General features: G+C 36.7%; 1 long non-coding RNA gene across 1 annotated transcript in view; it reads left to right on the forward strand.

The window, feature by feature from the left end:
* The first annotated feature begins 269 nt into the window (after positions 1–269).
* LOC309978760 overlaps positions 270–25176 on the forward strand; it is a 95186-nt gene continuing 70279 nt past the window's right edge. Inside the window, exon 1 of the long non-coding RNA XR_014327141.1 lies at positions 270–335. This is a non-coding gene — a long non-coding RNA (uncharacterized lncRNA). The remainder of the gene's footprint in view (positions 336–25176) is intronic.

Below are 25176 nucleotides of genomic sequence, written 5' to 3' on the forward strand. Positions count from 1 at the left end.
GGGTGTCTGTGGACTTATTATGATTTTCGGCAGGCTTTCTGCTAATGGGTTGTGTTGTGTTCCTGTTTTGCTAGTTGTTTGGCATAGGTTGTCCAGCACTGTGGCTTGCTGGTCGTTGAGTGAAGCTGGGTGCTGGTGTTAAGATGGAGGTCTCTGGGAGTTTTTCGCCATTTGATATTACTTGGAGCTGGGAAGTCTCTTGTGGACCAGTGTCCTGATGTTGGCTCTCCCACCTCAGAGACAGAGCACTGACTCCTGGCTGTAGCACCAAGAGCCTTTCATCCACATGGCTCAGAATAAAAGGGAGAAAAAGTAGAAACAAAGAATTAGTAGAAGTAGAAGGAAAAAAAGAAAGAAACAAAGAAAGAAAGAAAATTAACAAAAGAGAGAAAGGAGGGAAGGAGGGAGGGAGGAAGGAAGGAAGGAAGGCTGCAAGGAAGGAAAAAAGAAAGAAAGAAGGTAAAGTATAATAAAATAAAGTAAGGTAAAATATAATAAAGTTGTTAAAATAAAAAATAATAAAGAAAAATTGGAAAAAAAAAAAACGATAGACACAACCCTAGGACAAATGGTGGAAGCAAAGCTATACAGACAAAATCTCACACAGAAACATACACACTCACAAAAAGAGGAAAAGGGGAGAAAATCATAAATCTTGCTCTCAAAGTCCACCTCCTGAATTTTGGATGATTTGTTGTCTATTCATGTATTCCACAGATGCAGGGTACATCATGTTGATTGTGGAGCTTTAATCCACTGTTTCTGAGGCTGCTGGGAGAGATTTCCCTTTCTCTTCTTTGTTCTCACAGCTCCCAGGGTCTCAGCTTCAGATTTGGCCCTGCCTCTGTGTGTAGGTCACAGGAGGGCATCTGTTATTTGCTCAGAGAGGATGGGGTTAAAGGAGCAGCTGCTTCGAGGGACTCTGGATCACTCAGGCCAGGGGGAAGGAGGGGCATGTAGTGCAGGGTGAGCCTGCGACAGCAGAGGCAGGTGTGACATTACACCAGCCTGAGGCGTGCTGTGCTTTCTCCCAGGGAAGTTGTCCCTGGATCCCAGGACCCTGGCAGTGGAGGGCTGCACAGTCTCCACAGAACAGGGGTATGGATAGTGACCTGTGCTCGCACACAGGCTTCTTGGTGGCGGCAGCAGCATCCTTAGCGTTTCATGCCTGTCTCTGGGGTCCGCACTTTTAGCCACGGCTTGCATCCTTCTCTGTAGCTCCTTTAAGCAGCACTCTTAATCTCCTCTCCTCACACACCAGGAAACAAAGAGGGAAGAAAATGTCTCTTACCTCTTCAGCAGGTCCAGAATTTTACCCAGACTCCCTCCTGGCTAACCGTGGTGAACTCACCCCCTGTAGGCTGTGTTCATGCCACCAGATCCAGTCTTCTCCCTGCGCTCCGACTGAAGCCTGAGCCTCAGCTCCCAGCCCCACCCACCCCAGCGGGTGAGCAGAAAAGCCACTTGGGCTGGTGAGTGCCAGTCAGCACTGATCCTCTGTGCAGGAATCTCTCCGCTTTTCCCTCTGCACCCCTGTGCTGTGCTCTCATCCACGGCTCCAAAGCTTTCCCCCTTCGCCACCCGCAGTCTCTGCCCATGAAGGGGCTTCCTAGTGTGTGGAAACCTTTCCTCCTTCACAGTTCCCTCCCACTGGTGCAGGTCCCATCCCTATTCTTTTGTCTCTGTTTATTCTTTTTTCTTTTGCCCTACCCAGGTACGTGGGGAGTTTCTTGCCTTTTGGGAGGTCTGAGGTCTTCTGCCAGTGTTCAGTAGGTGTTCTGTAGGAGTTGTTCCACATGTAGATGTATTTCTGGTGTATCTGTGGGGAGGAAGGTGATCTCCGCGTCTTCCTCTTCTGCCATATTCCTGTCATCCTGGGCATATTTGAATGGGTCTATTTCTGAGTTACTTTTCTGTTCCATTAATCTTTTGTCTATCCCTCCATACCAATCTTACACTTGATCACTGTAACTACATAATAGGCCTTAATATAGAGTGGATAATACCTCCCCATTCTTTTTTCTTTTCAAAATTATTTTAGCTTTTCTAGGTCCTGTGCCTTTCTATATATATTTTAGATTAAGCTTGTTTACATCTTCAAAAATCTGTGCTCTGATCTTGATAAGAATTGCATTAAACCTGCAGACCCATTTTGGGACAATTGACTTTGTGACCATGTTGAGTTTTCCAATTTATGGATATGGTATGTCTTTCCATTTATTTAATCCTTCTTTGACTTATTTCATTAAAGTGATTTCTCTTAATTTCAAAACCTGTGTATTTTTTTTGCAGTATATACTTAAGCATCGAATTTTCTTTGGAAAGATTAAAGGTAATATTTTGACTTTAATGTTAGTTTCCAAATGTTCATTGTTAGCATACAGAAATGCAATTTATTTTAAATTTCGTATCTTGCAACCTTGCTAAACTGATGAATAAGTTTTAGGTGGTTTTAGTAGATTGCTTGGGATTTTCTGTGTATACTATCATGTCATCAGGAAATACTGACAGTTTTGTTTCTTTCCTTCCAAACTGTACAATTTTTATTTCATTTCCTTGCCAACTGCACCTGCTGGAACATTCAGTACTATGTTGAGTAAGAGTGGTGAGGGTGGACATCCTTTCCTTGTTCCTGATTTTAAGGGGAAAGCATATAGTATTTAACCATGAAGTATAAAGTTAGTTGTATGTTCTTTGTAAGAGTCCTTTATCAAGATCCCTCTATTACTATTTTTCTGAAAGCCGTTATCATGAACAGGTGCTGGATTTTTCAATTATATTTTTTTAATGATATTAGTTGTAGGATTTTTGTAGCTGCTGTTTATCATATAGAGGCAGTTTTCCAGCTATTCCAACCTCTTGAAAGTTTTTTATCATGAGTGGGATTTAGATTTTTGTCAATTATTTCTTTTGCATCAATTGATAGGATTATGTACTTTTCTCCTAAGTTATTAGCATGGTAGATGACATTGATTGATTTTCAAATACTGAACCAGCCTTTATCCCTGGAATATTCCTTTTGTTCATATTTTATAATTATTTTATATATTGTTGAATTCAATTTGTTATTATTTTATTAACAATTTTTGCTTTATATTCATGAGAGATAGAGGTAGAAAATACTCAGTAGAGTTTATATTAATTCTTCATTAAATGTTTGGTAGAATTCACCAGAGAAGTCATTTGGGCCTGCAGATTTCTTTTTGGGAGACTGTTTAATTATGAATTAAATTACTTTAATAGTTATAGGATATCTATTTCATACTAGATGAGTAGTGGTAGTTTGTGCCTTCTGAGGAATTGGTACATTTAATCTAAGTTGTCAAACTTTTGTGTGTATCATTCTTTATACTATTTCTTTGTTAGTCTTAAGAAGTTTGCAGAGTCTGTAGTGATACTCTTTGTTTCATTTGTGATATTAATAATTTTGATCTTCTCTCTTTTTTTCTTTGTCAGCCTCACTAGAAGTTTGCTAATTTTATTGATCTTTTCAAATTATACATTACAATCTTTTTAAATTGTTTTTCTGTTTTCAACTTCATGGACATCCACACATATTTATTTTATGTACTATTTTATTATGTATATTATGCATATAATTTTGTGCATTCTTCTTGCTCTGAGTTCATTTTATTCATTATTTCCCTGGATTATGGTAGTTAATTTTTTTTGAGTTTATTTTTGTGTATGGTGTTAGGGAGTATTCTAATTTCATTCTTTTACATGTAGCTGTCAAGTTTTCCCAGCACCACTTATTGAAGAGACTGTCTTTTCTCCATTGTATATCCTTGCCTCCTTTGTCATAGATTAGTTGACCATGGGTGCATGGGTTTATCTCTGGGCTTTCTATCCTGTTCCATTGATCTATATTTCTGTTTTTGTGACAGTACCATATTGCCTTGATTACTGTAGCTTTGTAGTATAGTCTGAAGTCAGGGAGTCTGATTCCTCCAGCTCCGTTTTTTCCTTCATATGGTAGTTCTGCTAATGACAAATTCTTTTAGTGCTCTTTTATCTAAAAATGTTTTAATACCCCCTTCTTTCCTAACAGAAAATTTGACCAGCTATAGAATTCATGAATGACAGTTCTTTCCTTACAGCACTTGAAAAATATTCTGCCACTTCCTTCTGGTCTCCATTGCTTAAGATAAATAATATGCTTTCATTTGATTTATTGTTCCCCTATATGTTATTCTCTGGCTACATTAGGGATTTATCCTGTCTTCTGTTTTCAAACAATCAATGGTGATGTGTCCTGGCATGGATTTCTGTGGGGTCATCCTGTTTGGGGTGCATTTGACTTTTGGGAGTAGTAGGTTTTTATCTTTTGCCAAATTTCAGAAGTTTTCAGCCATTATTCCTTCAAATACTTGTTCACCTTCACTCTGTCTCTCCCTTCCTAGAATTCTACTGAGAAGTTTTTATCTTTTGTTTTTTTTTCTCACAGATTCCTGAGGATCTGTCCATTTTTTCAATGTATTTTTTTCCTCTGTTGGGTAGATTGGATGAATTTTATTGTTCTGTAATCACAAGTGTTCCAATTTCTCCATATCCATTCCAGCACTTGTTATTTTCTATTTTTTAAATACTAGTCTTCCTCATGAGTGTGAAGTGGTAGCTCTTAGAAGTTTTGATTTGCATTTTCCTAATGATTAAAGATGTTGAGAATATTTTCATGTGCTTATTAGTCTTTTGCATATCTTCATATCTTCTTTGGATAAATATCTATTCAAGCCATTTTCCCATATTTTAATCAGATTGTGTGTGTGTGTGTGTGTGTGTGTGTGTGTGTGTGTTTGATATTGAGTTGCAGGAGTTCTTTATATATTCTGGATATCTGAGCCAGGGAAAACTTTACCCCACAGGGTTAATTTGGCAGTGTCTGCAGACATTTTTCATTGTTAAATAAGTGGGGGTGCTACTGATATCTACTAGGATGATGCCAAACACCCTAAAATGAAATGAATAGTCTCCCATACTAAAGGATTATCTTACACAAAACTTCAACAGCACTGCTGTTGAGAAACCCTGCTTCAAAATTTTTATCAAATTTGGGAAAATTTTCATGATTATTTCTCCAAAGATGTTTTCTCTTCTTCCCTGCTGAAATTCAAATTACACATTTTTTTTTCTCTCTGTGTTCATTTTAGATAGCTCTATTGATGTGCCTTTGCTACAGCAGGCAGGTAGCTAGATATGAGCAAAGAAATGGGGGCAGGGAGCAGGTAGAAGAAATTCATGCATCTTGTAAACAATGGAGGTCCATGGGCAGACAAAGAAAATCAGGAACCTCCAGACTGACAGGAAATGACACATTTTGGGTGATAAGCGTCCTGGAGGCAGACAAAAGAAGGTGGGGGAAAGGCGGGAATCTCCTACGTCCAAATGTAACCTGTTGCTCATTATGCTCTCATTACAATAAAATGAGCCTTGCAGCTAAGAAGTACCCATTGTTCACCGACACCATGACACTTCTGATCTAAGCTAAATAAAGGCAAAAATCCCTCCTCCCCTTGGGAAGATGGAGCTATGATGAAAATCAGGGAATACAACAAACAAACTCCTCCTTCCCCAGTGAATATTCCACCCCTTCATTTGTATGCTCCCCATAACTGGCTTGCCAAAGAAACCCAAGGCGGCAGCTACTCACCTGTCCCCCTGCTCTGCCTCTGAGAGCGTATTCTTGCTTAAATGAATTCTCACTTTACTTTCTTAACCTCCTTGTCTCGTCTCCAAGTTCTTTCCGCGTTGAGGCAAGAACCTTAAATTCACCTGGAACATCTTGGCGAGCCAGCCAGGAGCTCTTGGACCATTCTACATTTCCCCATTTGGTTTGAGGACAGGTAGGATTAGAGTATTACAGGAAGATTGGCATGGCACCAAAAGCCCATATTTAATTAATTTTGAGTTTAGGGGTTGGAGGCCTCATCGAGCCTCTGGTTTTATGGGGTATTGGCTCCTGAAAGGGAAGTTATTAGTTTCCTTTAAGGTTATTTTTACAGGAGTGACAAACTTTGCCTTCCCTGAGATTCCCTGGTCCCAGACCTGTGGATGTAAAAGTTTTTCAATTTCTGGGGGGATATTTTGGGTTGGATTGTCTGTGTCTTGTATAACACATAGCCCAGCCAAAAACATTCCTTGGCTTTGGTTTTCAGGAAGAGTAAGAGTTGCTCCCAAGGCTGAGAGAAAATCTCTTCCCAATAACGGGCTGGGGCATTCAGACATGACAAGAAACTTGTGAGTTATGAGTCTTTCCCCAGGTGTAAGCTAGAGGGGTGGTGAAATGTTTTAGTTTTGGTTTTCCTTTGACCCCAACAACAGAGCAGGTTTCAGTGGCAAGTGGCCCAGCATGAGAAGTCAGGACAGAGTAAGTAGCTCCCATGTCCACTAGAAACTGGACAAGCTTACCTGCCATGTCAGTGGTCACCCACAGTTCCTCCCGTGTGATGATGACTGTCTTGGGAACCTTGGGAGATCATGGGTCCAGTCAATCAAACACTGCCGTGACAGGTGTGGGGGAATTTCCTTGCTCCCTTTGAAGCTGGGGGCATTCTCTCTTCCAGTAACCCATCTTCTTGCAGAGTGGGCATGGCGTTTTGGGTGTAGGCTGGCACCTGTTTCCTGGCATTCCTTGCTCATGTTCGGGACCCCCACAGCTAAAACAGGCTCCCTTCCCTGGTGGAGGTCTTCTGGGAATAATTTTGGCGTGACCAGGAGGTGGATTAGGTCTTGTCATGACAGCTGCCAAAAGCCTGGCTTGCCATCATTCCTTCCTTAAGTCACGCTGTTCTTTCCTTTCCTTCTCAATCTAGTCTCTATTGTTAAAGACATGGAAGGCTGTGTCAATAGAAGGTTGAGAGGGGTTTGGGGTCCCATGGCAAGCCTTTGGAGCTTTTGAAGGATATCAGGGGCTGAATGACTAATGAATTGGGTTGCAAATACAAAAGTAGTTGGGTCTACATTTGTATACTTTCTGAGGGCATTTTCCAATCAGGTCTGAAATAGGGCTGGATTTTCATCTTGGCCTTGGGTGATCTCTTTAACCTTATCATAGTTAACAGGTTTAATTATACATTATTTCATCCCATCAATGAGGCAAAAGACCATGTGATCACTTCTAGTGATTCCAGGTTGGCCTGGTTGATAGTCTCAATTGGGATCCATTAGAGACACTGCCATTAGGCTCACAGGGTATCGATGTGGTTGGACAATGTGTAATCCATCAGCATATGTTTAAGCTTGTGCCCAAATATGGGCCTTTTCCTCGGTGCAGCAGTGGGAAAGGATAATATTTACGTCCTTCCAGGTAAGGTCAAAAGAGGGGGTCAGTGCCTCGAATTCTTCGATGAACTGGCTAGGTCCTCCAAGAATCTGCCTAAGAGGGTGCAGCACTGGTTAAGGTCAGACAAAGAAAAAGGGATGTGGACTCAGGTAATTCTTTGAGGCCTACTTACTACTCTCTGAAGGGGGCAAAGAGGTTCTGGCTGCATTTCTGGTACTGAAGGGTAAAGAGCCTTATAGGGTGGGGGAGAAGCTGAAGATGGTGAAAGAGTGTTAGGACTTGAGTCTTCTGTCTGGGGCTCCTGTTGCTCCAGGGGTGCCACTAGAGAGGGCTTCTGTGTAGCCTTAATGGGTCCCAGCCGGCAAGGTTTCCTAACATAGGACTTCCATAGCTCTTAGGTTCTCTCTTAAGGCCATAGAAGCCTGAACATAAGGAACTTCTGTCCATTTCCCTTGCCTTTTGCAAAAGATGTCTAACTGTAGGATGGTATTATAGTTGAGGTTCCCATTTTCTGACCAGGCCTCATTGTCCTCAAGTTTATATTGGGGCCAGACTTCATTACAAAACAAATGAGGTTTTTTTCATTTTAAAGAATCTAGAGAAAACTTGTCCCAGTGAATCAAAATACACCTGAGGTGTGAGTCCTTGGAGATGGAGGAGGTATTCCCCATCGTTCCTTCAGGGAGAGGATGCTCCTGTAACAGAGAGGATCATTAGCATTAGGAGGTCCCTTGGCGGCTCTCTAAGACAGAGCTGGTTCTAGGTGTCCCCGTCCACCTAGTCCTGCTGACCTTATCCATAATAGGAGTTAGCTACTCCCCCATGTGGCAGTCCTGATGGCTCTAGCATCCTGGGACCTGTGTCCTATCCTGGCATCTGCAGTACCCAGGATGAGTGACCTTCCTGTAGGCTTCTCTATAGATTCTATAGATTAATCCCTGTGTTCTGGGATATGTTCCCCTGCAATGGACATCCTCATGGATCCAGGACCTATTTAGGTCCCAGCCTTTTTTTTTCTCTAAAAAGGTGGTAAGTTTTGGAACATAGGCATGGCCATTAAGGGAGATGGTTTGTGAAAAAACCCTCTTTCTTCCTTTCCTTTTTGTGGGTGGCACCCCCCAGGTCCTTGGTGCCATCCTCCCCGTCACCCCTTCCTACATGTGCTCTAGGCAGTGGGAAGTGGGGATGGGTGCAGGGGCAGATATGGAGCCTGAGGCGGAGGCACCACATCTGCATTTGGGAGACAGAGGGCCCTGTGACTCTGGAAGGACACTCCCAATCCCATGACCCTGGAGGAAGCAAGCACAGCAAATGCAAGTCATTGCCTAGGCATGTATCCCCAGTGCACAGCCGTGTGCACAACCCACCCAGCATGAGTGGCCTGTCCCACCCCAACAGGGTGGGGTGGGGATGGGGTCAGGGTGGACCCTGGAGGGGGTCAGCCAAACACCAGGAGATGGGCATTGAACAATGGCAGCCCAGACTTTGTCCTACCACCATGAGTTCCAACCACATGGTGTGGAATATTCACTAGGGAAGGAGGAGTTTGGGGGTCATATTCCCTGATTTTCATCCCAGCTCCATCTTCCCGAGGGAAGGACTTTTGTCCTTATTTACCTTAGATCAGAAGTGTCATGGTGTCGGTGGATGATGGGTACTTCTTAGCTTCAAGGATCATTTTGTTGTAATGAGAGCATAATGAGCAACAGGTCACATTTGGATGAAGGAGATTCCCACCTTCTTTTGTCTGCCTCCAGGACACATCACCCAAAATGTGTCATTCCCTGTCAGTCTGAAGGTTCCTGATTTTCTTTGTCTGCCCATGGACCCCCCAGTGTTTACAAGATGCATGATTTCCTGCCACCTGGTCCCTGTCCCAATTTCTCTGCTCATATCTAGCAACCTGCCTGCTGTAACACTTTCAAATTCACTAATCTCTTCTTTTGCATTGTCTATTCTCCTTTTTTTTCTTTTTTTTTGGCTTTTTCCAAATTTTTATTGGATTAAATTATCTAGGATACTTCCTAAAGTTTACATTCTATATTCTATGCTATTTATAATTGTCAAAAATTATAGCACAGAGAAATAAGAATAGTAAAATCCTCATAAAAACCTAATAATGACCTAATTTATTAGTGAAATGTAAAGTCCTAAAATTGATTTAGTTAACAATTATTCATTAGTTATCTTCAATTCAATTTTCATAGGAAAATAAGTCCCCTAGAAGAGACATTTCTTTCAAGAATAGTAAACATAGTTTATATGTGTTTTTTTTCTACAAAAAAATCATAACAAATTTCTTAACATTATATCTGTGAAGAGCTCACATTGCCAAATTTTATTATTTTTCTGCTCCACATTTTATTTTTTACTGTAAATAGTAATTTACATTATTTTCTTATGCTTTCTTATTATGATTGCTTTCCTTTTTAAAAATTTTTATTGGAGTATAGTTGATTTACAATGTTGTGTTAATTTCAGGTGTACAGCAAAGTGAATCAGTTATGCATATACATATAGCTACTCTTTTTTTTTTTTTAAGATTCTTTTCCATATAGGCCATTACAGAGATTGAGTAGAGTTTCTCATGCTATACAGTAGGTTCTTATTTGTTATCTATTTTATAAATAGTAGTGTGTATATGTCAATTCCAATCTCCCAATTTATCCCTCTCCCCCTTATCCCCTGGTAACCATAAGTTTGTTTTCTACATCCATGACTCTACTTCTGTTTTGTAAATAAGTTCATTTGTACCCTTTTTTTTTTAGATTCCACATATAAGCGGTATCATATATTTGTCTTTCTGTGTCTGACCTACTTCATTCAGTATGACTATCTCTAGGTCCACCCATGTTGCTGCAAATGGCATTGTTTTGTTCTTTTTTATGGCTGAGTAATATTCCATTGTACATATGTACCACATCTTCTTTATCCATTCCTCTGTTGATGGACATTTTTAGATTATTCCATGCCTTGGCTATTGTAAATAGTGCTGCAATGAACATTGGGGTGCATATATCTTTTTGAATTATGGTTTTCTTCAAGTGTATGCCCAGGAATGGGATTGCTGGGTCATATGGCAGTTGTTCTCCATAGTGGCTGTACCAATTTACTTTCCCACCAACAGTGTAGAAAGGTTCCCTTTTCTCCAAACCCTCTCCAGAATTTATTATTTGTAATCTGCCTTTCATTTCAACCAGTGTATTTTTCATCTCCAACAGTTTAATTTTTTTTTTATTTCCAGAAGTTCATTCTGTGTTTTTCTACATCTTCCATGTGTCTTTTATGTGCTTATTCTTTCCTTGAACTTCCTAAGCATATAAAATATGTCAATAATACTTATTACATGTTCTCCAGTATTAATTTTATCATCTGTTTTTAAGTCTATTTCTATTATTGATGTTTCTCAAAGTTACTAGTCAAATTTTCCTGCTTTTTCCATGCCTGAGAATTTTGTTTTCTGATGCCAAACATTGTGAATTTTTCATTGCTGAGTGCTTATGCTCTTTTTTAAAATTCATTTCAATAATTTTGGGATTTGTTCTGATATGAAGTTAAGTTACTTGAAAATAGTTTAATCATTTTGGGACTCTCTTGTAAGCATTGTTATGCAAAGCCAGAACAGTCTTTAGTACTAGTTTGACATCATTGCTGATGCAATATTCTACAGATATCTCTATCTGATGTGTGTATTAAGAGGTTTCTCCTTTCTTTGAGGAGCAGGAACTATTCCCAAACCTGTGTGTGCTTTAGGAGTTGTTTTCCCTGCTAATTTATTGTAGTTCTCTCTCTGTTCTCTAGTAATTTAGAAACCTGTTTTGCACTAATAAGTGATAAACTGCACACTCAAGGGAATCTTCTGCAACTCTTTTCTGTGCAGTTCCCTTGGTAATCTTCATTGTCATTTCTACCTGGTGTGCTGTCCTTGATTGCTCAACTATGTCTATTCAACTCAGGGAGACCAGTGTGCTGTCTATGGGACTGCTCTCAATGTGCTTCAGCCTGGAAACTGGGTCAATGATAAGGCTAATCTCATTTGTTTGTCTTCTCCCAGTGATCACTGTCCTGCACTGCTTATTGCCCAATGTCTGTACAGCATTGTTTAATTTATTTACTGCATATTTTTATTGCATAAATTGGAAAGATAAATGCTTTTTTTTCTCAATTGTCCCTGGAAACAGAACTCCTAAGTTCTAACACTGATTACTGATGAAAACCTTTAATAAAAAAATCAGTGCACACTTTTTTTTTAATGTGGTAATATAAATATATATTTTCTTTCTCAAACAAGTGTCTTAGTTAATGGAAAACAACAGAGTCATTTCCACTGTTGGATATAAACAAGGTAAAAAATCTCATTATTTCCAATACTATTTATCATTGTGTTTGAGGCATAAGGAAATGCAATTCAATAACAGGAAACAACCGGAAGCTTAAGAATTAGAAAGGAATAATTTAAACTATCTCTATATGTAGTGATTTTATATTATGTATGGAAAACACAAGAGAATCAATGTTTTTTTTCAAAACTCCCTCAAAATATAAAGAATTTGAATGAGATAGGAGGATAAACCATTAACATACAAAAGCAATGAACAACAGATGTCTGAGTAGCTGAAGATGCTGCTGAGATCTGCGTCTCCCCATAGGTCTCCCAGAACCAATATGAAAATAAAAGAAACTTTCATGATCTTGGCATAGGCAATGATTTCCTAGATGGGACACAAAAAGTAAAAAATTAATTAAAAGTAAAAATTTATAAACTGTACTTCGTATAAAATAACAAGTTTTGTTCTTCATTAGACCCTGTTAAAATGAAATCAAAAGCAATAGATTGGAAGAAAATACTCACAATATGTATATCTGTCAAATAAATTAGACTATATGAAGAACTCTTACAATGAAAGACATACCACCCAATAAAAAACTGGTGAAGTATTTAAATGCATCATAGAAGAAGATGTACAAATGGCCAATAAACACATGAAAATGTAATCAAATCATTAAACATCAGAAAAATTCAAATTAAAATATCAATTACATACTCACTAGACTGATTAAAATAGTAACACTAATTTTATCAAGTGTTTGTTAGATTGTGGAGTTACTGGAATTCTCATATGTTGTAGTAATAAAAATTGTACAGTCATCTTGGAAAATAGTTTGACAGTTTCTTATAAAGCTAAGACTATACTAGCTGTACCATCCAGCATTTCCACTCCTAGGTATTTACACAAGAGAAATGGGGAAACACATCCACCAAAAGAGTTGTAGAAAAATGTTCGTAGCAGCTGTATTTATAGTAGCCAACAACAAAAAAATCAATCAACAGGAGAATAAATCAACAAATTGCCATATATCCGTTCAATTGAATGCACTTGAAAATTAAAAGGAACACTCATACATTCAATAACATGGATGAATCTCAAAAACTGTACACAGACAAAAACAGGAACCAGACAAAAAACAGTGCAAGCTGTATGTATGATTCCATTTATATGAAATTTTAAAATGGGCAAAACTTAATCTATATTGAAAGAAAATAGATCAGTTGTTGCTAGGACCAAGAGTTGAGAGGATTGACTGCAAAAGAGCACTGCTGAATGTTTTAAGTTAGATAGAAATAGTCTGTAGCCTGTTTCAGGTAGTGAGTACACAGGTTTATACACAATTGACAAAATGAATTGAACTCTTGATATCTGTGTTTTTTCTTGTAAAGTAAATTATACCTCATTAATGTTGATTTAAACTTTAAAATAATAATGCCAATTATGGGGTCTCAGCACTGGCCATCATCTTCTATTTGTTTACTGAATTCTTTACTTGGGAAATTATGATTGTAGCTCCTCAAGAGTCCTTTATTATTTTTCTATTTCAGTCTTCATCTATCTCTGTCAGCAAGTTTTCTTTCTTATGAATGTATTATATATTCTCACTGATGTCTCTATTTCTGGCAGTTTGGGTGCTTTAAATGAATTATTTAACTCGTTAGCTCATTGTAGTTTAGGTATGGTTGTTGGAGTATTCTAACCAGTTTTTTGTACAAAGGGGGAAGGAAGAAGCACTTTAAATGTATCCCCTTGGGTTGGCTGTTTAGAAGCAGGCAGGCTGCTAGTCCTCTGCTGCAGCCCCTTTGATTTCCACATATTCTTACAGCATTAAGAACAATGAAGACTCAACAAAATATCAGATGACAAAGCTAAAACAAGTTAGTAACAAGCTTGATGTCCTTTATTCTAGGGAAAAATTTCATAGACTGGGGGAGTGTGGTGCCTCACAAGCAGTGGTGCACTCTTCCTGAGGGATTTTGGGCAAGAGTTTTCTAACAGCGTTAGAAGTGGCAACATGAAAAAAGGGCATGATTGGCTGGGGTTTTGTATTTGACTTATTTAGAAAGATGAAGGAACAAGAAAATATGTATGAGCCCAGAGCTGGCTTGGCATTTTGTGATTGGCTGATTGGACATACAGTTGACCCTTGAACAGAGGAGGGGTTAGGGGCGCAATCCAAATATAACTTTACTGTCCATATCCACAGTTTCACATCGGAAAATTCAACCAACCTGGGATCATGTAGTACTGTAGTACATGTTTATTGAAAAACAATCCACATATAAGTGGACCCACACAGTTTAAAACCACATTGTTCAAGGGTCAACTGCACCACATTTCTGATCAACTGCTTTTCCGGTCAAGTGTAGTGTTTATAGGAGTACAAAAGTTTGGTTGGCTGACATTGCATTCCAGGCAGGAGTGGCTCCATCTTGGGTCTAGAAATTTATTTCAACACAATATATTCAATGATTTTTGCCATTTGGTGGCCTTATTGACTATGGAAACACATATTAACTGATGGTTACCTGCTCCCTGAGAATCAACAGATCACTGTGCCGCCAGCCCTTTCCAGGATCGTTAATGTGCCTTAAGGTTATTTAATATGATTAATCCTGGGGGAAAAAAAAGAGGAAAGTATAAATTAAAGGAGAAAAACATAAGAGAGATAAAATAAAATTTAAAAGTATAACTATTATTTCGATTCTTATATGAATAATCTATAGAATATGAATTGGTGGGGGAATTTGAACTGACAGGATAGTAATTTTTATTATTTGTTTTTATATGTGATACTGTTATTATGATTATAATTTAAAAGTTCTTATCTTTATACATTTAAAAATAACCTGGTCAGAAACCTTAGATTAATTAATTAATTAAGAATTTTCCCAAGAAAAATATATATTTTAGGTTGTAATCCAGGAGAATGGAAACTTTGTAAAATTGTCCTTTGTTCCACATAGATACTAAATGTTAAGTAGTGTGGCAGATACTGCAGAATGTCTACTCAAAGTCATTTAAAACTCACTTTTACCTTACTTTAATGACACCTAGAAACCTAAAATATTCACCTTTTCAGATTCCTTCTTTTGCAGATAATAAAATGTAAGAGTAAGAAGTTTAGGAATGTCTTTTGGAATTCTTTTGAAAGGGACAAGATCAATGGCTATGCGGAAATAAACAAAGACCACCCAAATGAGAACAAGCAAAGGCTATTTACTCAGAGCTTGCTATAGCAAGTCTGGCAACATCACTTGTATTTAACAGAGACTCAAAGATAAGCACAGGAGTGGGAAAGCTTTATAGTGGTAAAAAGGGAAGACTTCAGGTATGCTCTGATAGGAGGCTGTTGGCATGGGGGAAGCAGTAGGCAGGCTAACTAGAAGTGGGGCATCCTATGTGATTGGTTAAGGGTACATAGTTAACTTCCTCCAGTTAGAAAAGAGAACAAAAATTAGAGTAGTTGTCAGCCATTAACCAAGTCCTGACCACTTGGGTTGGATTGTTTCAGGGCTCATTGTTTGGCTTCCTAAATTGGTTGCTAGAGTCAGTAGACTGACTTCCTAGAATGGTTACTGTAGATAATGAGTTGGCTTTCCAGGCTGGTTGCTGAAGATTTGGGGTCAGAGTCCTATTTTTATATATGGTCTGCCATTCTCCACTTGTGTATTCAGTCTCTCAGCTGTTTCATTGACATTTTGCCTTTTGCCCTTCACCTTTCTTCCTCTTTGTAGGTGCATTAATTACATTGAAAACACAAGGACAAAAGACACATGTTGAGGATGGTAAAACATGAAATAGAGAGACTGGGCCCTTGATGACATTCTTTCTGAATTGCAAAGGTCCTGGACTGCCTAACTACAGACTTCTTGTTATATAAGAAAGCCTCTTCTTGCTTGAATCACAATTAGTGTAGCTATCTGTTGTTTGTAGTTAAATGAATTCTTAACTGGTAAAGGTAGGTCACTGATATGAGTGAGGAGACAGTCTAAGTGGATGGAGCGAACAGCAACCTAATGGAATCCTAAACACTCTTCCTGTAATACGGGATAAATAATCAAGATTTTCTGGGTCCCTCTAAAAGTACTATAGAAGCAGTTGAGAGCAGATTGGCAGTTAAATTATGTTTATACAGAGTGTGTTGAGTTTATTGCCAAACTTATTTATACTACCCATATTTGTTACTGAAGTTATATACATAAATAATATCATGCAAAGTTGGGAAATATGAGTGCAAAAAAAAAAGAAGTGTTTCTATAGAAACTAAATTGAATGTTTTGGTAAGACTTAATGCCAGAGAAATACTAAAAATAACTGCTATATAATTAAGTGCACTTAAGACAACCTTTAAAGACTGGAGAATAAATCATAACAATTTAAAGAGTTTTCATATTCAGACTAATTCACAAGGATATATAAATTATTGCTCCAGTTTTAAAAAAATGAGACAGGAAGTTGTAGAAGTTGTACCATGGATAAGATTTAGATAAGAGAGGTGATGTGAGGGGGACCTCAATTACTTCTCCATACTTAAAATTATAACAATAAAATAACCAGTGGCAGTATATCGAAAGAATGGTGAATGAATGTGTATTGGATTAACCAACCAACCTCTGTTTTTAATTTTCTTATTTACACATATGTTTTGTTGATATATTATGATTTCTTTCCTGAGGTTATTATAATTAAAAGGGTACGTTGAAAAGCCTAAATATTTAAATAATTTGATTACATTTTATTTGTTTATAGTTTTCAATCTAAAAAGGTTATGTGTAAAGTTCTTATTTAAAAAATCTAATGACAGCCTCTAATGACAGCTTATTGCATCATTTCAATAAAATATATAGGTATATTTTACAGGAAATATAAGTTATTTTTCTGTTTAGTAAACAACACAAATCTGTGTTACCTATTTATTAATTGTCCTCTTTATCTTAGTATATTTTTTAGCTCATTAGTTCTATATAAATATATCTCATTGAAATTTTGCTTCCTTTTTTTTTTTTTTGCGGTATGCGGGCCTCTCGTTGTGGCCTCTCCCCTTGCAGAGCACAGGCTCCAGATGTGCAGGCTCAGCGGCCATGGCTCATGGGCCCAGCCGCTCCATGGCATGTGGGATCTTCCCAGACTGGGGCATGAACCCATGTCCCCTGCATCGGCAGGCGGACTCTCAACCACTGTGCCACCAGGGAAGCCCACTTCCATTGTTTTTTCCATGCATTTTTATCCATTTTTCCGTGTATATATGTTCTTGCTGTTTTATTTCAGAAATATATACTCATTTTTAAAAAAAAAAAAAATTTACTATAGCTTTTACCTTTGTGCCACTAAATTAGTCCTCTTGAATGGGGTTTCTTTATTTACACCCCCCTTTAGGCATTATAATTTTTACTTATGTTTTTCTTGCTATTTAAAAATATATCACAAACCCATATTTTATTCTACTCGATATTTTTCTAAAAGTGGCTCTTCCAGGTGTCACTATATTGCTAGATTTGTGATTTATCCCAATCTTCTTTTGATACAGGAAGTGAATATTCTGAATGTCATTATTGTTATATTTGGACTATTTTCCATTCTCTTATTTATTATTATTATTATTTCTATTATGCCTGTTTAAATTATGAACTGTATACTGTTTGAGATATAGCTGAAATCTGCTGAGACAATGGAGTAAATTTGACGTTATTGGGAGGCATATAACTATTGCTCTAGATTCCAAAGGAAAGTGCTATGAATAACATATACTTCATGAAGGTAAATGTGGAAATTATAGGTTTCTAGGTGTGTTGGAGACTATAGGCTTTAAAACTAATTTCCTGTCAAAAGTTATACATTCTGTGAAAAAAATCATTGAGAAAGGATCAAGTATTATAATCTAGGAAATGTAGATTTCCTTGAAAGAGAAAAAAAACACCTCTAAATGAAGTTATTTCCTTCAATATCTTTTCTATGAGTTTCAGTCAAAAAGAATTTAAGGCAACTGATGGTACCTCTTTATGACTGTGTAACATCTAAGTGTGTGAATAAAATTTATTTACCACATTTCATTGTCGCAACAACTCTTCAAAGTAGATTCTGTTATTCACAGTGAAGGAACTAAAGCTCAAAAAGCTTAAATAACATTCCCAAAATTGTTTGGGAATTTTTAAATAACATTCCCAATGACTTAGAAAGTGGTGAAGCAGGGATTTAAACATAGTTCACTCTAACTCAACAACTCTCTCTCAAAAAAAAAAAACAAAAAATACCCACACCCAAAAATATATGTTCACCATTCTGAATCGTGTATTAACAACAAAACCTGGGATAAGAAAAGAAATGTTCCTTAGAAAACAGACTTGTGGTGGCTAAGGGGGAGGGGGTAGGGGAGATATGGAGTGGGAGTTTGGGGTTAGCAGATGCAAATGATTGTATATAGATAAGTTAAGGTCCTACTGTATAGCACAAGGAACTATATTCAATATCCTATGATAAGCCATAATGGAAAATATTATGAAAAATAATATGTATATATATGTATAAATGAATCACTTTACTGTACAGCAGAAATTAACACAACATGGTAATTCAACTATACTTCAGTTAAAAAAAAAAAGAAGATTGAGGAAAGCGTTATCTTCCAAAAGAAAGGCAAGGTGCCTTTACCAAATGAAAGGGAAATAATTTAAACAAAGAAAAGAAAAGAAAGGAAATGTTCTTAAAGTACATCAGAATTTTATTGTAGCAAGCTGTAAAGAAATTCAGACTCTGATACAATCTAAATGTGATTTTCATTCCTATGTTTTCCTCATCTCAGTTGTAATGGATATCTATAGCTGAGCCATTTTCATCTTTCTTTTGGTCAAAATCTTATTGGGTATATGTATTCATAGATGTTTATTTTCATGTGTAATGACAAAGATGATCCTGGCAATTTCATTGTTGCACAGGCACATCTTATAGAAAAAATTTTTCCTACAGGATTTTTGTTTTTTAAATTCCGATAATCTCTTAGCCTGTGATAAACCACAAAATGCTGCCTTTTGTAGCTTATTTTACTCTTTGCAAAAAGGAAAGGCAGTGGCTATTGTATTCCTAGATACAAGGAAATCAAAGGTCACTTTATAGTGCTGATTGGTATTTACATAATAACATTAGAAAGATTAATGACAAAGGAAAATTTAAAAAGAAGTCAATTTTTTATATACACCTTACTTTTTCTTTCTCCATTGACCTGTAACTGATACAATCATTATTTAAAACAAAACCAAAATAATTTTTTTAAACCTGCTGTTTTATATTTCTTTCATTTATCTAAAGACCATTGTGATACAATTTTGATATATCACAGAAAGTCCCAAGAGGAAAATATTCTGATTCTTCATATTTGATCTTGCATACAAATTGCCTCTTGAGTAATTCTACATAAATCAAAATTATAATTTGCAACTCAGAATAAAATGTATTAAATATACTTACTTATTGTTTTCCTGAAAGAAATGCTGCCTAAATAGAAACATCATTGAAGAAAAAAGTAATCTTTCCTGGTTTTGCCATGTTTAAATTTAGATACACTGTATTTGTGACTTCTGTAGAAGAAATACATTTGATTTGTTTATGTCTTTTCTCTGCATTATTTGAAAAGTAAATTTTAGAGGTGCCAAGTTTATTAAAAGATATGGCATTACTCAATGTAGTTGGAAGGGCTAAGTTTAAACCGCACTGAAAACTATAAATGGTCTAAGGCAGAAATCCTGTTTTGTCTCTAGTTTAGCAAGTTCTACTGATTTGCTCTTTGATATGTTTGGTGGTCACCCTCCATTTTTTTAAAGAATATATTTTTTAGAGCAGTTTTAGGTTCACAGCAAGATTGACAGGAAGGTACTGAAATTTCCCATATACCTCTACCCCCACACAGGTATACCTTCCTCCATTATCAACATCCCCAATTAGAGTGGTACACTTGTTACAATCGATGAACAAGTAACACATCATTATCAAACAAGGTCCATTGTTTACATTAAGGTTCACCCTTGCTGTACATTCTATGGGTTAGGACAAATTCATAATGACATGTATCCCCCATTATAGTATAATACAGAATAAATTCACTGCTCTAAAAATCATCTGTGCTCTGCCTCTTCATTCCTGCCTCCCCACTAATTCCTGGCAACCACTGATGTTTTTACTATCTCCATAGCTTTTCTTTGCCAGAATGTCATATAACTGGAATCACAGAATATATGGCCTTTTAAGAATGGCTTCTTCCTTATTCATTTAAGTGTCCTCCGTGTCTTTTTGGGTTGATAGCTCATTTCTTTTTAGAGCTGAATAATCCACAGTGTGGATTAAAAGCACACAGTTACCACAGTGTGTTTATCTATTCACCTACTGAAGGACATCTTGGTTGCTTCCAAGTTTTGACAATCATGAATAAAGCGACTATAAACATCTGTGCAAACTTCCCCGTGGACATGATTTTTCAACCCCTTTGGGTAAATATCAAGGAGCATGATCATTGGATCATATGGTAAGAGTATGTTTAGTTTTGTAAGAAGCAGTCAAACTGTTTTCCAGTGTGGCTGTAGCATTTTGAATTCCCATCAGCAATGAATGAGAGTACCTGTTGCTTCACATTCTCTCCAGTATTTGAATTTATCAGTGTTGCAGATTTCGGCCTACTAATAGTTGTGTAGCAATTTTAATTTGCATTTCCCTGAAGACAAATGATGTGAAGTGCTGTTTAATATGTTTATTTATCATCTATATATCTTCTTTGGTGAGGTGTCTGTTAAGGTCTTGGGTCATTGGTTAATCCAGTTGTTCATTTTGTTAAATCATTTTAACAGTTCTTTGAATAGTTTGGATAACAATAATTTATGTGATATATCTTTTCCAAATATTTTCTCCCAGTATGTGGCTTGTCTTTTCATTCTGTTGACAGTGCCTTTTGCAGAGAACAAATTTTTATTTTTAAAGAAGTCCAGCTTACCATTGCTTTCTTTCATAGATTGTACCTTTGATGTTATATCTAAAAAGTCATCACTAAACCCAAGGTCATGTAGATTTTCTCCTATGTTATTTTCTAGGATTTATTTTCTAGTTACAGTTTTGAGTTTTACATTTATATCTGTGATACATCTTTAGTTAATTTTTGTGAAAATTGTGAAGTCTGTGTCTAGATTCATTTCTTTGCATGAGGATGTCCAATTGTTCCAGCATGATTTGTTGAAAAATTTATCTTTTCTCCCTTGTAATACTTTTACTCTTTTGTTGAAGATCAGTTAACTATATTTATTTGGGTCCATTTCTTGGCTTTCTATTCTCTTCCATTGATCTGTTTGTCTGTTCTTAGGCTAATATTACACACTCTTAATTGTTATGCCTTTAAAGTAAGTCTTGAAGTCGAGTAGTGTCAGTCCTCCAATTTCATTCTTCTCCTTTTTGTGTTGGCTATTCTGTGTGTTTTGTTTCTAACTAAAAATTTTAGTATCAGTTTGTTGATATCCACAAAATAGCTTGGTGCATTTTTGAGTGGGGTTTTATGGAATCTACAGATAAAGTTTTGAATAAATGACTTCTTGACTATATTGGGTCTTCCTATTCATGAATATGGAATATCTCAATATTTACTGTTCTTTGATTTCTTTCTTCAGAGTTTTGTAGTTCTCCTCATATAAATCTTGCACATATTTTGTTAGATTTACACTTAAGTGTCTTAGTTGGGGCTGCTAAAACAAAATACCCTATACTGAGTGGCCTAAAGAACAAATGTCATTTCTCAAAGTTCTGAAAACAGGGAGGTCCAAGACAAAGGTACTGGCAGATTCAGTGTCTGGTGAGAGTGCTCTTCCATGCTTGCAAATGGCAGTCTTCTTTTCTGTGCCCTTGGATTGTGAATAGACAGAGATCAAACTCTCTGGTCTATTCTTATAAGGGCACTATATTTCCATCATGAGGACTCCACCCTCATGACCTCATCAAAACCTAATTACCTCTCAAAGCTCTACCTCTTAAAGCCATCACATTGGTGCTTGGAGCCTCAATATATGAATCTCAGCAGGACATATTTAGTCTATAGCATTCTTCTGTTGGTCCCTCAAAATTTATTTCCTTCTCATATACAAAATGCATACATTCCATCTTAATAGTCTCAAAAGCCTAAATTCATTCCAGCATCAACTCTAAAGTTCAAAGTCTCATCTAAATGACATGTAAATAAGATATGGGTGAGACTCGAGATGAGATTCATCCTCAGGCAAATTCCTCCCCAGCAGTGAACCCCTGAAAGAAAACAAGTTATATGCTTCTTGAATACAATGGTGGAACAGGCATAAGATTTACAAGTCAAAACCCAGCAGGACAAATCCCATTAGATCTTTGGTTTTATGTTCTACCTTCCAGTTCCACTGGGGTGTCAATGCCACTCCCACTTGTGTGGGGTGCACCCTCTCCACTGTATGGCAGATCTGTGGCACGGGAAGGGCTCCCAAAGAGAGCCAAGGCAGACTCTGCAGAGTGGGGTTTCCACCTACAGGGCTCTGCTGGGTGGAAGTCTCACTCCCAGGGTTCTGAGTGGCCCAGACCCCATGGATTCAGATGGATGCTGTATTGCCTTTTGAAATTGTGGCAAAGGTCCTGGTGATCTCTGATTTGCCTTTGGGGCCACCCTTGCCTTTTTTTGGAGAATAGCACAAGTTCACAGCCAAATAGCTTTATCATCCTGTCCTGTGGGATCTAAGAAGTTCAACAGCCTTCCTTCATTCGGTCCCATTTACACCCCCTTTAGTTTAAACTGGACAGTGTTCCTGCTTGAGTGACTGTTTAGCTCCATGATTCACACCCATATTAATCTCCTTATCAAAGGTTCAGCACCACCCTTGCTATTCCCTTCTGAACAAACACACTGTCTAATTATTTTCAATATAAATAGGATAACAATTTTCCAAATCTTTAAGTTCAGCTCATTTTTGTTTAACAATTATTTCTTCAATTCATTTCTCTCTTCTCATAGTTTACTATAAGCAGTCAGGAGGAACCAAGATGCTTAGAACACAGCACATTGCTTAGAAATCTTGTCAGCTAAATATCCAATTTTAATCACTCTCAAGTTCTACTTTCCACAAAACACAAGAACAAACAATTCAGCCAGATTATTTGCTAGTTTATAACAAGAATTGCTTTTTCTCCATTGTTCAATCACATTTCTAATTTCTATCTGGGACCTCATTAGAATGACCTTAATTGTCCATATTTCTACTAGCATTGTCTGCATAATTATTTATGTATTTTCTAAAAAGATGGATGTTTTATTGACAGCTTTTCCCTTTTCTTTCTGAGTCCTCATCATAATCACCTTTAACAATTCTTTCACAGCAATATCAGTCCTCACAGATTTGGTGTATGGCTAGGATCTTCTTCCTAGCTTGCAGATAGCTGTCTTCTTTCTGTGTCCATCACATCATTGAGAGAGAGAGAAAGTTCTATGGTGTCTTCTTAAGAGTACTAATCCCATCATGAGGACAACACTCTCGTGACCTCATCTAACCTTAATTACCTCCAGATACCATTGGGGGTTAAAGACTTCAAGATATGAATTTTGGAGAGACATAAATTCAGTTCATAACATTAAGTGTTCCTCTCTTTTTGGATGCTAATGTAAATGGGAATGTGTTTTTTATTTTAAATTCCAATAATTCATTGCTTGTTTATAGGAAAGCAATTGACTTTTGTGTATTAACCTTATTTCTTGAAAACCTGCTATAATTAAATACTATTAGTTCTAGGAGTTCTTTTGTCAATTCTCTTAGATTTTCTGCATAGACAATCATGTCATCTGCAAATAAATACAATTTTTCTTCCTTCCTTATCAGTATATCTTTTATTTCATTTTCTTGACTTATTACATTAGCTAGAACTCCCAGTATGATATTGAAAAGCAGTGGTAAGAGGGGATATCCTTGCCTTATTTCTATTCTTAGCAGATAATTGTCAATTTTCTCACCATTAAGTGTGATGTTATCTGTAGGTTTTTGTAAATATTCTATATCAAGTTGAGGAATTCCCCTCTATTCCTAGTGAACTGACAGTTTTTATCATGAATGGGTATTGGATTGTGTCAAATGCTTTTTCTGCATATATTGATATGATCATGTAATTTTTCTTTTCTAGCTTCTTGATGTGATGGATTACATTAATTTATTTCCAAATGTTAAAATATATATAATATAGATACTCCTGCTTGAATTGTTGTTAGCATGGTATAGCTTTTTCAATCCATTTACCTTAAATTTATATATGTCTTTATATTTAAAGGGGGTTTCTTGTAGACAACATATAGATGGTGTTATAGACTGAATGCTTAAGTCTCCCCAAATTTTGTATGGTGAAATCCTACCCCCCAATATACTGGCATTACTGGAAATGGACCTTTTGGAAGATAATTAAGATTAGATGAGTTCATGAGGGTGGAGCCCTCATAAATGTGTTATAAAGGATGAGACCTGAGAGAGTTTTCTTCCTCTCTTATCTCTCAGTCATGTGAGGTTACAATGAAAAGATGGTCCTCTGAAAACCAGGAGGCAGGTCCTCAGCAAAAACCAGATCTGCCAGCATCTTGATATTGAACTTTCCAGCCTCCAGAACTGTGAGAAATAGATGCTTGTTGTTTGAGTCACCCAGTCTATGGTATTGCTGTTTTAACAGCCCAAACTGACTAAGACAGTTGGGTCTTATTTTTTTTAATCACTCTGACAATCTCTGTCTTTTAATTGGTACATTTAACTCATTGACATTCAAAATAATTATTGATATAATTGGATTAATATCTACCTTATCTGTTACTGTTTTCTAATCGTTGCCCTTTTTCTTTGTTCCTATTTTTGTCTTCCACTTTTTTCTGTCTTTTGTGGTTTTATTAGAGCATTTTATGTAATTCCATCTCTTTCTTCTCTTAGCATGTAAATTATACTCCTTCTTTTACTTTTCTTTTCATAGTGGTTGTCCTAAAGTTTGTGATGTATGTTTACAACTAATCCAAGTCCACTTTCAAATAACACTATATCACTTCATGTGTAATGCAGGTACCATATAATAACAAAATTATCCTAATTCTTCGTTCACATCCCTTTAATCACAATTTTCATTCATTTCACTAATACATAAGCATATACATACACATACATATATATGAATACATAATTGAATATATTGTACTGTTGATGTTATTATTTTACAAAAATTATTACCTGTTTTATCCATTAAACATTTTTTACAAGTTTCTATTTTACCGTCATTTATTCTTCTGCAATGTTTTTCCTTTCCTTATGTAGGTCTGAGATTTTAATATAAATCATTTTCCTTCTCTCTAAACAACTTCTTTAAACATTTCTTGCAAGGTAGGTCTACTAGCAACAAATTCCCTCAATGTTTCTTTGCCTGAGAAAATCTTTATTCTTCTTCATTTTTGGAGGATAATTTTGCAGGGTACAGGATTTTAGGTGGGTGAGTTTTTTTCTCTCAACATTTTAAGTATTTTATTCCATTTCTTCTTGCTTACGTGATTTCTGATGATATAAC

This window comes from Leucopleurus acutus, assembly GCF_964270905.1.
Source record: "Leucopleurus acutus genome assembly, chromosome: X".
NCBI classification, from domain to species: domain Eukaryota; kingdom Metazoa; phylum Chordata; class Mammalia; order Artiodactyla; family Delphinidae; genus Leucopleurus; species Leucopleurus acutus.